Source organism: Dermacentor albipictus, unplaced genomic scaffold, assembly GCF_038994185.2.
Source record: "Dermacentor albipictus isolate Rhodes 1998 colony unplaced genomic scaffold, USDA_Dalb.pri_finalv2 scaffold_13, whole genome shotgun sequence".
Lineage (NCBI taxonomy): Eukaryota > Metazoa > Arthropoda > Arachnida > Ixodida > Ixodidae > Dermacentor > Dermacentor albipictus.
Genome location: NW_027225567.1, coordinates 517,322 through 532,068, shown reverse-complemented (window position 1 = coordinate 532,068; position 14,747 = coordinate 517,322). Strand labels below are relative to the sequence as shown.

The following is a 14,747-nucleotide window of genomic DNA, read 5'->3' as shown; positions in this document are numbered from 1 at the left end:
GTCCCGAGGCCAAGCCATGCCTCAATGGCGAATATCAACATTAGTTAATTTCATGTTGCATTGCACCTTAAAATCCATAAATTTAATATTGCATTCCACTTTACAATCCATAAACTTAATGTTGCATTCCACTTGAAAATCCATAAACTTATTGTTGCATTCCACTTGAAAATCCATAAACTTATTGTTGCATTCCACTTTACAATCCATAAACTTAATGTTGTATTCCACATTACATTTCATGGAAATACAATTGTTCGTCCATGGGAATTCCATAGAAAGTCAAGGCAATAACTGGTAAATGAAATTACAATGGTTTCACGGTGGCCACTTTTCAATGCTGGTCAACAAATCTGCAATAGTGGGACAATGATATTTCAACAAAAATTTTGTTGATTGAGCAATAGGACGGCAATGGAATATCTACTAAAATTCAACACTAATTTTCATAAGGGGGTGGCAACGAACGCAGCCAATTTGGCTGTGCTCCACGCATCGCTAACACAATTTGGAGCTTTTGGCCTTTCCCTCTTACCCCCTCCATTCATTCCGCCCGGATGTAGCGTGGAGTCGAGCGCGAGTCAACGCGTACTTTGATTATGCGGAGCATTCTCATTCCCGAACGGCGCTCGCGGCGCAGGGTCAATCAATCTCGAGTGCGATTCGCGTGGCGCGCGTGCTCTTTGTCGCCTCTTTTTCTACATACAAGGTCCGCCGGTCAGAAGTGAACAACGCATACGCTCGCACGAGCCCTCGTCATGACGGCGCACTGGTGAACCCGCTTATGCTGTAACATGCGTTTCTTTCTCTTTTGTTTCCTTTCTTTCCTTTTTTCTTCCTTTTCAAAGAAAGTAAACACGCACATTTGAAAATCCAGCGTGCCCCATATACTATACGCTTGCCTTATACGCTAACGTGTATACTATACGCTTACCTGTTAAGTTAAGCTCTATGCCTCGAAGGACGTCCCCGCGCAACAGCTTCAGAAGACTGAAAAAAAAACTGTTGTCTAAGGTAAGCTATATTAAAAAAAATATTAAATGAATCGCTCAATAAAAGGAATTTGTGGCTAGTCCTTTCTTCATATCTCTATATTGACCATAACACAAGTATACGAAATACGTATTTCTTGAAGCACTTCAGGCCGTCAATTATTTGTTGCAGGATTGCCTCAATTACCGCGTCTGATGGGAACATCTCGCAGCGTACTCGTTATTCTCGTTGGTGTTCAGAGCTCGGAGGCTGCGGTGGTAACTGTGGCCGTGTATTCGCGGCCAGGTGCTGTAGAGTGTTAGCCGGGTCTTAGCCTTCATGCACTGTTAAAACGGTTGTACCCTTTGGGGTATATATTTGTCCCACAACAATAACCATCATCCGCCTTGCTTGCGTTTGCTTTTTTGAAAACTCGGCGCTCGCTACATTCCTGTCGAGAATGCTGTGTCACACTCAAAACGCGCATGCCGTTCGTGACTGGGAAGTGCCCGGCTCGCAGCGTTAAAGAAAGCAAATGCGGGCAAGACAGATGGCGATTATTGTTTTGGGGCAAGATAAGCGCCAAAGGGTGCAATTTTTTTTTTTTAAGAATGTGGTCCCCATTTCTGATATCCATGGCAAACACAGGTGTCCTTGTATTGTTGTATTGGTACGCTGAGCTTGTGCTCACGATAGAGAAAGTGATTGTGAAGCTTTATCAGTATCTCGTTCGAGTCGGAACGGCGACAAATAGTCACCTAGCCTAATTGAGCTAATCAAGTACTGTACAGATATTTATAAGTCTACAGTTTAGTCCTGGTCCCGCTATCTTTTCGCTCTCCTTTAAAACATCTATACCTTATATGCCTTGTATAATTGCCTATGTTTGTAACGGATCCGGTCCGATTAATTTCTTCCTTGCTTTTTTCGACCAATACCCCAACCATCTTTTCCTTCTATCGACTGCTAAGCGGTTAATGTTTCCATTCACTTTAAATCCCACCTCTTCAGGAACATGGACTTTTCCTGTTGGTCTCGCTGTGTGAATACCTTCTCAAATTCCGTTGGTATGCGCGGAGTTGTCCTCTGGATTTTTGCTGCACCCCGCACATGCCTCATCCTGTCATTTCCGGTTGCTCCAGAGAACTCTGACGGCACGCGTTACATTCGGCGGCTGAAAATCGAGCTCTCGGAACATATTACGCTGGTTTTTTCACAGAGCGCTCGGAGGCGCTCTTACCGATTCTGACCTTCGGTCAGCCTCAGAGCGTGACCAAAGTCTGGCTGAGTTACCGTCAAGTGGCTTTTGCAGCCTCCGTTGTCGGCGTGCCGCCATCTGCGGTGGAACCTGGCGGGTGCCTCAGCGCTTGTGTGCATTTTGGCGTGAAAAGTCTTTCAGATAAACCAACATAGAGGGACGTTTAGTAAAAACCTTATAAGAAAACATATAATACTATAATCGCTTATATATTTTCAACCGTATAAACCAAGCACCTTCCTTTGGTATGGCTTTGTAGAGGAAAAAAAGGCAATACTCAACCACGCATGGGTTGCGAGCACAGCTGGCGCCACTGTCGCTCCACACTAGAGTAAATCGGAGTTAAATTTGCCTCTCGCCCTTCGTTCAGAGAGGCACAGCTCGGCAGTACGTTGGTTGATCCAAGCGGAAGTGGTCGCACTTGAGTGACCTCCTCTGCCATAGTAGGTCATCATCATCAGCAGCAGCAGCAGCAGCAGCAGCCTGGTTAAGCCCACTGCAGGGCAAAGGCCTCTCCCACACTTCTCCAACTACCCCGGTCATGTACAAATTGTGGCCATGCCATACCTGCAAACTTCTTAATCTCATCCACCCACATAACTTTCTGCCGCCCCTGCTACGCTTCCCTTCCCTTCGAATCCAGTCCGTAACCCTTAATGATCGTCGGCTATCTTCCCTCCTCATTACATGTCCTGCCCATGCCCATTTCTTTTTCTTGATTTCAGCTAAGATGTCATTAACTCACGTTTGTTCCCTCACCCAATCTGCTCTTTTTTTATCCCTTAACGCTACATCCATCATTCTTTCTATAGCTCGTTCCGTCGTCCTCAGCTTAAGTAATACCCTTTCCGTAAGCCTCCAGGTTTCTGCCCCGTACGTGAGTACTGGTAAGACACAGCTGTTATACACTTTTCTCTTGAGGGATAATGGCAACTTGGTGTTCATGATCTGAGAATGCCTGTCAAATGCACCCCAGCCCATTCTTATTCTTCGATTAATTCAGTCTCATGATTCGGATCCGCGGTCACTAGCTGCCCTAAGTAGATGTATTCTCTTACCACTTCCAGTGCCTTGCTACCTATCGTAAACTCCTGTTCTCTTCCGAGACTGTTAAACATTGCTTTAGTTTTCTGCAGATTAATTTTTAGACCTACCCTTCTGCTTTCCCTCCCCAGGTCAGTGAGCATGCCTTGCAATTGGTCCCCTGAGTTACTAAGCAAGGATAAATCAGCGAATCGCAAGTTACTAAGGTATTCTCCATTAACTCTTGTCCCCACTTATTCCCACTCCAGGTCTCTGAATACCTCCTGTAAACACGCTGTGAATAGCATTGGAGAAATCGTATCTCCCTGCCTGACGCCTTTCTTTATTGGGATTTTGTTGCTTTATTTATGGAGGACTACGGTGGCTGTGGAGCCGCTATAGATATCTTTCAGTATTTTTACATATTGCTCTCTATCCTCTGATTCCGTAATGTCTCCATGACTGCTGAGGTTTCGACTAAACCAAATACTTTTTCGTAATCAATGAAAGCTATATATAAGGGCTGGTTATATTCCGGACATTTCTCTATCACCTGATCGATAGTGTGAATATGGTCTATTGTTGAGTAGCCTTTGCGGAATCCTGCCTGGTCCTTTGGTTGACAGAAGTGTAAGGTGTTCCTGATTCTATTTGCGATTACCTTAGTAAATATACTTTCTAGGCAACGGACAGTAAGCTGATCGGTCTATAATTTTTCAAGTCTTTGGCGTCCCCTTTCTTATGGATTAGGATTATCTTAGCGTTCTTCCAAGATTCCGGTACGCTCGAGGTCATGAGGCATTGCGTTTCCACGGTGGCCAGTTTTTCTAGAACAATCTGCCCACCATCCTTCAACAAATCTGCTGTTACCTGATCCTCCCCAGCTGCCTTCCCCCTTTTCATAGCTCCCGTAGCTTTCTTTACTTCTTCCGGGGTTACTTGTGGGACTTCAAATTCCTCTATCGTCGTGAGTGGCACTGGTACTTTATAAATCTCTATAGAACTCCTGAACCACTTCAACTATCTCATCCATATTAGTAATGATATTGCCGGTTTTGTCTCTTAACGCACACATCTGATTCTTGCCAATTCCTAGTTTCTTCTTCACTGCTTTTAGGCTTCCTCCGTTCCTGAGAGCATGTTCAATTCTAGCCATATTATAGTTCCTTATGTCAGCTGTCTTACGCCTGTTGATTAACTTCGAAAATTCTGCCAGTTCTATTCTAGCTGCAGGTTTAGAGGCTTTCATACACTGGCGTTTCTTAATCAGATGTTTCGTCTCCTGCGATAGCTTACTTTTATTCTGTCTAACGGAGTTACCACCAACTTCTATTGCACGCTCGTTAATGATGCCCATAAGATTGTCGTCCATTGTTTCAACACTAAGGTCGTCTTCTTGAGCTAAAGCCGAATACCTGTTCGGTATCTTGATCCGGAATTCTTCTATTTTTCCTCTTGCCACTAACTCACTGATCCGCTTCTTACGTACCAGTTTCTTCCGTTCCCTCCTCAAGTCTAGGCGAATTCAAGTTCTTTCCATCCTATGGTCACTGCAGCACACCTTGCCGAGCACGTCCACATCTTGTATGATGCCAGGGTTAGCGCAGAGTATGAAGTCTATTTCATTTCTAGTCTCACCATTCGGGCTCCTTCATGTCCACGTTCGGCTATCCCGCTTGCAGAAGAGGGTATTCCTTATCCGCATATTATTCTGTTCTGCAAACTCTACTAATAATTCTCCCCTGCTATTCCTAGAGCCTATGCCATATACCCCCACTTACTTGTCTCAACCTTGCTTCTTGCCTACCTTGGCACTGAGGTCGCCTATCAGTATAGTCTATCTTATTTTGACTTTACCCATCGCTGATTACACGTCCTCAGAAGCTTTCGACTTATTGGTCATCATGACTCGATGTAAGGGCGTAGACCCGTACGACCTTCAATTTGTACCTCTTATTATGATTCACAAGAAGACCTGCCACTCTCTCGTTAATGTTATAGAATCCCTTGATGTTACTAGCTATATCCTTATTAATCAGGAACCCGCCGTGGTTGCTCAGTGGCTATGGTGTTAGGCTGCTGAGCACAAGGTCGCGGGATCGAATCCCGGCCACGGCGGCCGCATTTCGATGGGGGCGAAATTCGAAAACTCCCGTGTACTTAGATTTAGGTGCACGTTAAAGAACCCCAGGTGGTCGAAATTTCTGGAGTCCTCCACTACGGCGCGCCTCATAATCAGATAGTGGTTTTGGCAGGTAAAACGCCATAATTTAATTTTTTATTAATCAGGAACCCGACTCCTAGTTCTCGTCTCTCCGCTAAGCCCCGGTAGCACAGTACGTGCCCGCTTTTTAGCACTGTATATGCTTCTTTTGTCCTCCTAACCTCACTGAGCCCTATTATATCCCATTTACTACCCTCTAATTCCTCCAATAACACTGCTAGACTCGCCTCACTAGATAACGTTCTAACGTTAAACGTTGCCAGGTTCAGATTCCAATGGCGGCCTGTCCGGAGGAGGCCCGTGGTGCCTAAATTGACTACCCGGAAGATATCTTCACATTCCAATTAAACATGCTTCATCGTTTCCCTAGCTTTCTTGCAGCAAGCACACGCTTCTTCGACCTTCTTAGATCTCACTCTATAGGTGCGTTTTCTAAGGCATCCTGATCTCGCCTCGAAAAGTAATGAGCTTCCCTTGGAGTTATCATAAATTGTTTCTTTCCTGATTTCTTTTTTTTTTCCTCTTAAGTAGTTACTCATGGCAGGTTTCTTTGCCATTGTCGCCACCCATGAGATTATTGCAGCCTCTCTGACTTCTTTCCGCTTGACGTTCTTTGTTGCTGTGTTGTTCATCCTACAGGCCGCATACTTGCTGGTATGCTTCCTAGTTCTTTTTCCTCCACTGTGAATCAATCTTTTTCCTGTACAAATACCGCAACACTCTCCCAGCCCATTTAATTTCTCCCGCATTCTTCAGTCGTTCTTCATAATCAATTTTACTGTGAGCTTCCCTCCCTTCAAAACTTGTCCAGCCCATACCACCCTGCATAGCTTCATTTGTGGTCTTCCCTTGAGCACCAAGTGCGAGGCGTCTCACTCATCTTTAGCTGCCATCGATTCCTGATTGTACCCTAGATTTCAAGCAAACAACCTCATTTTCATATGTAAGTCCTGGAACCATTACACCTTTTCACATACCCGAGAGCCCCTCGTACCTATTGTATCCCCGTAGCACTCTGTGTTTCATTATTGCTGCAATTCTGTTCCCCTTTAGGGTTATTGTTTTTCTTGTGTTTCCATTTATCTATTGTTTTCGTTTATCCGTATACCAAGGTATTTATATTCTCTTACCCGAGGTGTTTCCTGGCCGTGTATTGCCGCTCTCTGTTCATTGTTTTCGTTGAATACCAAACACCTGATTTTTTAACGTATAATTTCAAACCTAAATTCTCGCCTTCCTGTCCACAGGTATTAGCCATACGTTGCAAGTTATTTTGCTTGTTAACTAGCAACACAATGTCGTCCACATAAGATAAACTTGGAAGCTGCTGCTCTACTACTGTACCAAACGGTGGGGATAAAGGGCACCGCCGCCTCAGTCCCTTGTTGATATCAACTTTCTGCTCGCTCCTCATCCCTTTCCATTCAACGCAAACGGTATTTTCTAGGTAAATCTCTCTCAAAAGCTATAGACGATCATCGCCTAAGCCTTCCCCTTCCAGAATATCCCGCAAAATGTTGCGGTCTACGTTGATATACGCTCTTGTATGATGTATAGAAAGGCCACATATAATGGCCTGCTTTCTATACGTGGCATTTCAATACACTGAGTAAGAACATATAGGTTATCATCTAAACGCCTACCTATTTTGAAGCCATTCTGAAGTTCTCCCAAAATGCCATTATTCTCTGCGCATGCTTGCAGCTTCAATTTGATTGCCTCCATTGCTAACCTGTATGTTACCGATGTAATGGCCAACGGTCGATACGAGTGAATTCTATCTCTCTCCCCGTTACCTTTATAAATAAACTTCATTCTACTTTGTCGTACCCTGTCTGGTATTCGTCTATGTTTCAAAGTTTTTTCCACTGTTTTCACCAGAGTTTCCTCACTTATTGGTCCTATTTCGTTGATCAGCCTAACAGAAACCTCGTCTAGCCCTGTGGCTGTACTCTTAGGATTTTTCTCTTCGGCTTTCTTCCTGTTGAAATTTGTCAGCACCAGCTCCTGTTCCATCTGGTTCTCTTTCACGCTCTTTTTTTCTTCAAATACAACCTTGTCGTTCCCTTGGAAAAATTCGGTTGTTATTTTTTGGATCCAATTTATTGCCGCTTCACCTTCCAGTTTGTTTCCATCATCGTCTAGGATATGCTGTTGTGTTGTTGTTGAATTCCTGCCTAATAATTTTATGTGGTTCCAAAATATTCTGGGTGCGGCCTTCTTTTTCTCAGGTATTTCTGACAACCAAAGTTGACTTTCACATTTTATCTTTGCTTGCACCAGTGCTTGAACCATAGACTTTTTCTCCCGGTGTATTTCCCCTTTACTGGCTACTTCATCCTGCAGTAACTGTGCCTTCTTTGCCTGCCTGTGCTCTCGGGATGCTTTCTGCCGTTCGGCTATCGCTTCTCGTATCTCCCTGTTCCACCAGCTCTTCGGTTTCTTTTTTTTTCCAGCGAACATATTGTCTCTCTTTCCGTATTTCGGTCGTTTTTACACTTAGAAGCTGACTACATTCGCACTCTTGGCCATTTGCCAAGTTCTTTCTCGACTCTTGTGACTATATTTGCTATTTGTTCAGCGTTCCGATTTGGACTGGCCATTTTGCACTGCTTGCTCTCTTTCCTAACTACATATTATATTTTTTAAATGAAGCGTTTATGGTCACCCCCTATGGTGCTTTACCCTTCCACGTCAATGACCATTTCTCTCAACTTATCATAAATACCTGCTGTCATCAGACAGTAATCAATGGTCGATTGCCGGTTTCCCACTTCCCACGTGATCTACCCTTCATGTTTACGTCCTGTATTCACGATAACGAGGCCATGTTGCTCACAAAGATCTAGTATCATTGACTTCCCGCTGTGGTCGGTATAGCCATCTGGGTCCGGCACGTTGGCATTCATGTCATCTAATACGATAATATCGGCATCATTCCCGAAATCCTTAATATCAGCCCTTGGGCATTCCATCAACTCTTGATTCTTCTCTGTGCAATTGTTTCCGGTCCACAAATACGTTACGTCCAACCAAGTTTTCTTTCCACTCATTGTACCTGATAACCAAGGATGTGTTAGACCAAAGCGCCCCCTGGAAACGTGGCGCCATCCGGCGGTGCGCACGCGATGTTGGTGTGCAAGACAGGCCACCGGCGCACGGTGGATAGCAGGGAGAAGAGGCAAAAAAGTTCGCTTTAAAACACCGCAGACTTGTGCGACCTTTGAGCATTGCATCGCAATTTCCAGAGAGGCTGTTTCGCTAGAGAAGTTGTGCAACGTACCGAATTTCGTGTACTTAAACAGCACACTGCTTAAAACGCTGACCACATATGACTCTACCCCGCTTGAAACTTTGCCCGCATATAAGGTGTTCGACCATTTGCAAAGGAATCTTTCACAAACAGTGTAATTGCGCGACACACGTTTAACTCCACATGCTCATTTGCCTTAAGGTTCTCTCCATTTTCACCAAATGTGATCTCGATGTCATTTGAAGTTTTTCCAGGGCAGCGAGTCAAATTCTGCGGTGCTTGTAAAGATATGCGTATATCTAGGGGCGTGCGAATATCCGAAATTGCGAAAACTAATCCAGCGCTTTCTGCCATTCGATTCGATATTTCACTGTTCGAAATTATCGAACATTCCTTTCGTTCGAATATAAGGGATAACGAGTCGACAATGACAATATTCCGTTGCAGGAGAGCTGGGGTTGTTGTACACGGGCAGCACTAGCTGAGTGAGAAAACGCACGGGGCAGATAACTAGCGTTCAATAATTTGCAGCCATTAAATGAGAAAGACTCGCTTTCGGACAGCCAATATGCGAATTTTTTGTCTGGATTTGTTACTTGACCAGTCTCACGATGTTTGCATCTCTTTTAAGGGCCCCTCACCAGGCCACGCAGGAAATTTTGCTTATACGCTGGAAGTTGTTACGTGCGCTCTAAGAAGTGTTCTGCCACTGGAATTTTTTTCAGATTAGTCCATTAATAGCAGAGATAAAAATATTTGAAGTATCGCGAACCCATGATTTCAGGAGGCGAGCTCCACTGCCAAGCAAGGTGCTCTCTCCACTTGTCTCGTCTAGCCTTCGGAGGCGAAATTCCTTTCCTGTGTTCGCCCATGCCGGAGCCGGAGGATCGCGTGACGAATACGTCACGGGCCCCACCTTCGTCTCTCTTTCTCTCTCTCTCTCTCTCTCTCTCTCTATCTCGCGCGCGCGCGCGCGCGCGCGCGCGCACGCGCTCGCGTTTTGGCTGAATGGCGCACATCCGGTGACGGTCTCGTGACCGAGCTGTTACGTTTGTCTTGTTTTGCGCCGCGGACAATTTTGCGCGCGCTGCACCATAACACTTGATAAGCGGTACAAGTGAGTGCCACAATCAGGAGCAGTAAGGCAGACGCGAGAGGATGAAAGAGCATCATCGCGGCACTGAAACACGGTAGTAAAAGATAGCTTCGGCCTCTACGCACGCGAGTGCACCACGTAGCTACAAGCAGACGCAATGGAATTACGTCTCTCTTGAGACCATACAAAGTCAAACAAGCATGCGCAGACATTCGGTTTGTATGCTTTATTATTTCTTAAAACATTATTTCATTTACTGAAGCTACATATTAAACAAATAACTGATCTTGCCTTGATAAATTTGCGAAGTCATGTGTCACTGTGAGTGACGTCACAACGTTGCCATGTGCGTAGGCGCATTTTCTCGATTCACGTCTATTCTCCGGCTGGCAGCGCGGGGCCCGCGACAAGGGCAAACGGTGTTTGGTTTGAAATGTAAGCTCTCTCCGCGGTGTGTACTTATGTAATACTTAGCAGACACGATCGTTAGAGCGCATCGTACAGCTAAAAATGGCCAGACCTGAGGGACCCTTTAATACAAAGTACAGTGCTGTAGCATGAAATTTCTCGCCGTCAAATAACACGACACGGTACGTGAGTTGTCGTCATGTTGAAGATAATTGAAAGCCAAACTGCTTCTCATTTATGAGCCCCTAATTTCCCTGGATGTTCAAATTCAAGTAGTGTTACAAATATGCGTCAAATAAAGTGTACGTATGCCGCTTTTTTTTTTTTACCATACAGACTCCGTGCAAACTCAATAGTTTACTTTGCCTAGAAATGTGATAATATCCGTGATGGCTTCGATGCGGAAATTTTGCCATTCCAATATCCTTACTTCTATAGAGCTTCGAAGCATTTGCATAGCATAAGCAATTTATTGCAAACACTGCTATTAACTCATTCACTTCCAACTTCGCCTAAACATATACGCATAGTATGCCTCCTATTTTATCTAAATACCTATGTCATCCCTTTTTTGGTTCACCGGTGGCTCCTGGAAAACCCAATTCGAACCTCGTACAAACATGAAAATAGCAAGAAAAAAAAAAGAGTGGTTCATTATATGCAATGTTCCTAAAACCGGAGCAGTTAACGTTTAGCCAAACACTGCGTTGAAATGGCCCCCATTTCCGCCGAATACGCACTCGATGTGACGTAGGGAAGAGTTACAAAGAACAGTTGTATAGCACTTTCCAGCATGCGCGAAATGACTGGATGTAAGTAACCTCCACAATTTGAACCCCGCTTACGCATCACTCGTAGCAATCTCCTTATTTTAACCAAATTTAAGCAAAGTGCCCTCTTTAGTTCACCGAGCACTCTGGAAAAATTTTGTGCGTACTTTTTATAATGTGTGACAATGAGGGGAAGAAATAAGGGTTTAGTAAATATTTGCAATACCTATAGCTAAGCAATAAAAGCTGAAATTTCTCTACACATTACACCGACCATGCACCCCCACCCTCGGTCCCATTTTTCACAAATTTAAGCTCTGGCGTGACCTATAAGGTTCTCTAAAAACATTGGAAAGCATAACAGAAAACAGCTGTATAACGCTCTCGAGCGCACAGTATAGAACATTTTTTACAAAGGTTGGGGGAGTGTACCCCGCACGTTGACTTTCGCCTGCTGATTTGCCGTAATGCTCTCCCTATTTTTATTTTCAGTTTTTAAATTTCATTCAGAGGACATCTGTATTTCTCCCAGACCAGTAGTCTTAATTCTGCGTCCTTCGTAAAACATACCTGTAACAATACGGAGCGACTACATGCGTTATTTATTGCCAAGGCATAATCAAGCCACACATCTTGAATTTTGTCAACACATCCCCCATAACCTGTTCCTTATTTAACCAAACATAAACAACGTACCCTGTTCAGTTCACCGAGAACGATGGCAAACGTAATGCGAACCTCTTATGCCGCATGAAAATAGGAAAAAAAACGAGGGTTCAGTAATTTGCTAAGCTCCTAATTAGGATACAAACGATACTATTTTGCTGCGCATTACATTTACCGTGGCCCTCCCACTCCCCTTCTTTTTTACGGTGTCTCAACTTAGTGTCATTTACAGTTCTTTTAGTAGTCTGGAAAAAATAAGGGTAACGGCTGCACTTTGGAACACTTAAATAAGTACGTTGTACAAATGTTCTAATTCTCGTGCACAGATTAAACATTTATCATACAGTACCCGCCGCACGCTGTCTACTTAAACTAAATATAAACGTTCCTAGCTTAGTGCATTGAGGTTACCGGGGAAAAACAACCATACACCTGGTGTAACAAAATAAAATTAGAATTAAACGAATATTCCGTAATTGTTTTTAAAGCACATCATTACCCTACATACTTCAAACTTTCGCTACAGTTCATGGCCCCCATTTTCTCTAAATAAACAATCGTTGCCCTATTTGGCCGGTGCTCCCAAGCAGCAGGGAAAAATTTCAACGTTTCATATAACCCTTCTAAACAGGCCTAAAATGAGAGTTCAGTAATTTTCATGTAGCTCCTAATTACGCAGCACACATTCAAAATTTGCCTCTACATCATTCTTAACATTACCCTCATTTCGACAAAATGTAAACTTCGTGAACGATCTTGTTTTTTTCTTCTCGGAAAACCGTGAAAACAGCCACATATCGTTCCTGGCCAATTTCAGTCGCCCCAACAGATGCCCCTAACTGCTTCGCTGCAAAATAAGGGGAACCACAGCACTTACTTTCAGCGAGTGATAACATAAACTCAGCCGACCGCCACAGCAATTCACTCAAGTGCATGTGTATACCACTCACATAATTCGGCCTCCCTTGCCAGATGAAGTAATGAAGTATGTCCTACCATCATTGCTCCATCGCATCCACAGTAATGGCGAACGACAAGAGCACGCACCGCAAGTATTTTCACAGCAACTAGACGATTCAGAAGCGGAGGCCATTTCCAGCGTATATGAATACAACAAATTATCCGCAACGCCTACGCATGTCAAGAGCAAGCGTTCACCGCAGGCCTGAAAACTGGTGGCTCGGGCATGGAAAAGGTTAGAAGCGCAAAACCTCTGCAAGAACAACACTAAATGTCGAGAGGAAATAGCAGACGTTGCGGCAGCTTCCATCGGGTGCAGCCGCGTCGTCGTCCTTGTGATCAATGCCAGCAATCCTCCTCCGCATCGCTCCTTCCGCACTCCCGAGCGTCATTATCGCTAGCGCACGCAGCCTAATTGAGCGAAATTTCTCGCTCGGAAATCACGCTGAAGGCGGTGGCAATGGGCAGAAAAGACTGAGCGTTTGCCGGCTGTCGCGTCATAATGCGAGCGCTTTCGAAGTGCGTAAGTGCAAAGCCTGAAGAGCGACAACAAAGCAAACGAAGAAGGCAAGCAGGGAAAATGTCGGAAAGAAAGCACCGCGAAGCGGGGCCATGAAGTGCGCGGAAGGGAGAGCGCATGGAAAGGACGCGAAATTTCCCAGCAAGGCCCAGGCCTGCTCGATTGGAACCACTTCCTTTTGGCTGGAAAAGGCATCGAGCGCTCTGCTGGTCGCAGCGCCATCGTAATCGCTTGAAGCGAACGGAATCGGACCAAAACTTTTGGCAAACCGTCGGTGAGACGTGCGAGGCGACGGGTCGTAGGGGTCGTTGGAGTATGTGAGAGAGAGAGAGACAGGAGACAAATGAGCGGAACTTGTTAGCGGCATGGAACGCGCGGCGCCGAACGAGCGCAGCGGTGGCGGCTGCCGGATGCGCGGGCGCGCGCTGCGAATCCTGCAGTGGGTGCCAGCCACGCCATTGCGCACTTTCACGTGACAAATGACAGTCGCCAACTCGAGCTGATTGCGACGAATTTTTCTGGCTCCCGCCTGACGATCCGGAAGGAGCGGCGATGACAAGTCACGACGTGCACGCTCGAGGCAATATGCGCGGTATACAGTTTCGACCGGTTTCATATGCGCACAGTCTCAACGGGTGGTGTCCTATGGATGCTGTAGCTTTACGATGGACACTGGAAGTGAACCTGCACTGAACCTGATCACTTCTTGTTTTCCTCTCGTAAAAGAAGCGAACCAGCTTCCTCAGAGATATTTCAGTGTAAAGGATGTTTTACAGTGTTCTCGTTTACACTGCGCTCCTCTCCAATGCTCGAGTGTTCGCCGGCTTTCTAAGCCCATATATGTGCACTGGCGCATGGGCACGTTCCCGATGCTGGAATGATGCTTTCCATGAAATAAGTGTTTGCAGGCTCTTTTAAATCAATGCGAGCACCTTCACTGTTATCATCGGTGGGAAGCGGTATGTGGGTCGGGCAGACGGGAGGGTCGTTGCGCGATTGAGAGGCTTCGGGAGCGCGATCGAAATGTTGGGGGTAGCCGTGAAGGTCCCTTCGTTGCCCACTGTATACAATGTAGGACGTTCCAGAGTTCGGATGATACGCAGTCACATATTGGAAGTAACAACCGACAAAGGAGCGAAATACCTGAAGCACACGAAACAAATAGGCGGTGACTGCGTGAGTGCTCCGCCGCTGGAGCTGTCGATCCAGAAATCGCCTTTTCTGCAAGTGACGCCTTGCACTGGGCCTTCATTCGCTGATACATACCGCGTGTACTTTGTTGTGTAAGATATATTGGGGTTTAGTGATGGTCGTTTGTTGTTTCTTGGTTCGCGTGGATCACTGATGCTGATATTTATTTTTCGCTTTGTGTGTGCGTCTGTACACATTGGTGCGTAGAGAAGCGAATAAACAAGAGTGAAAAAAACTGGAGTTAATTTCTCCGCGCCCTTCGCGTCCTCGGCTGTATCGTGACCTTATGTTATCCCCACTTGATTCATTTCAAACCTAGAAGCGGAAAAGAAATAGAGGCGAGTACAAAGTGTTACGGCCGAGAGTCGCGCCATATTACCTGGGAGCTTCATTACGGATTGTAGGA

The 14,747-nt window shown here is 45.3% G+C and overlaps 1 protein-coding gene across 1 annotated transcript in view; it reads left to right on the top strand.

Annotated features, from left to right (window-relative positions):
- The window catches only part of LOC139051640 (uncharacterized), a 335,738-nt gene that overhangs the window by 195,321 nt on the left and 125,670 nt on the right, over positions 1-14,747 (top strand). The gene's annotated exons all lie outside the window — the stretch shown is intronic.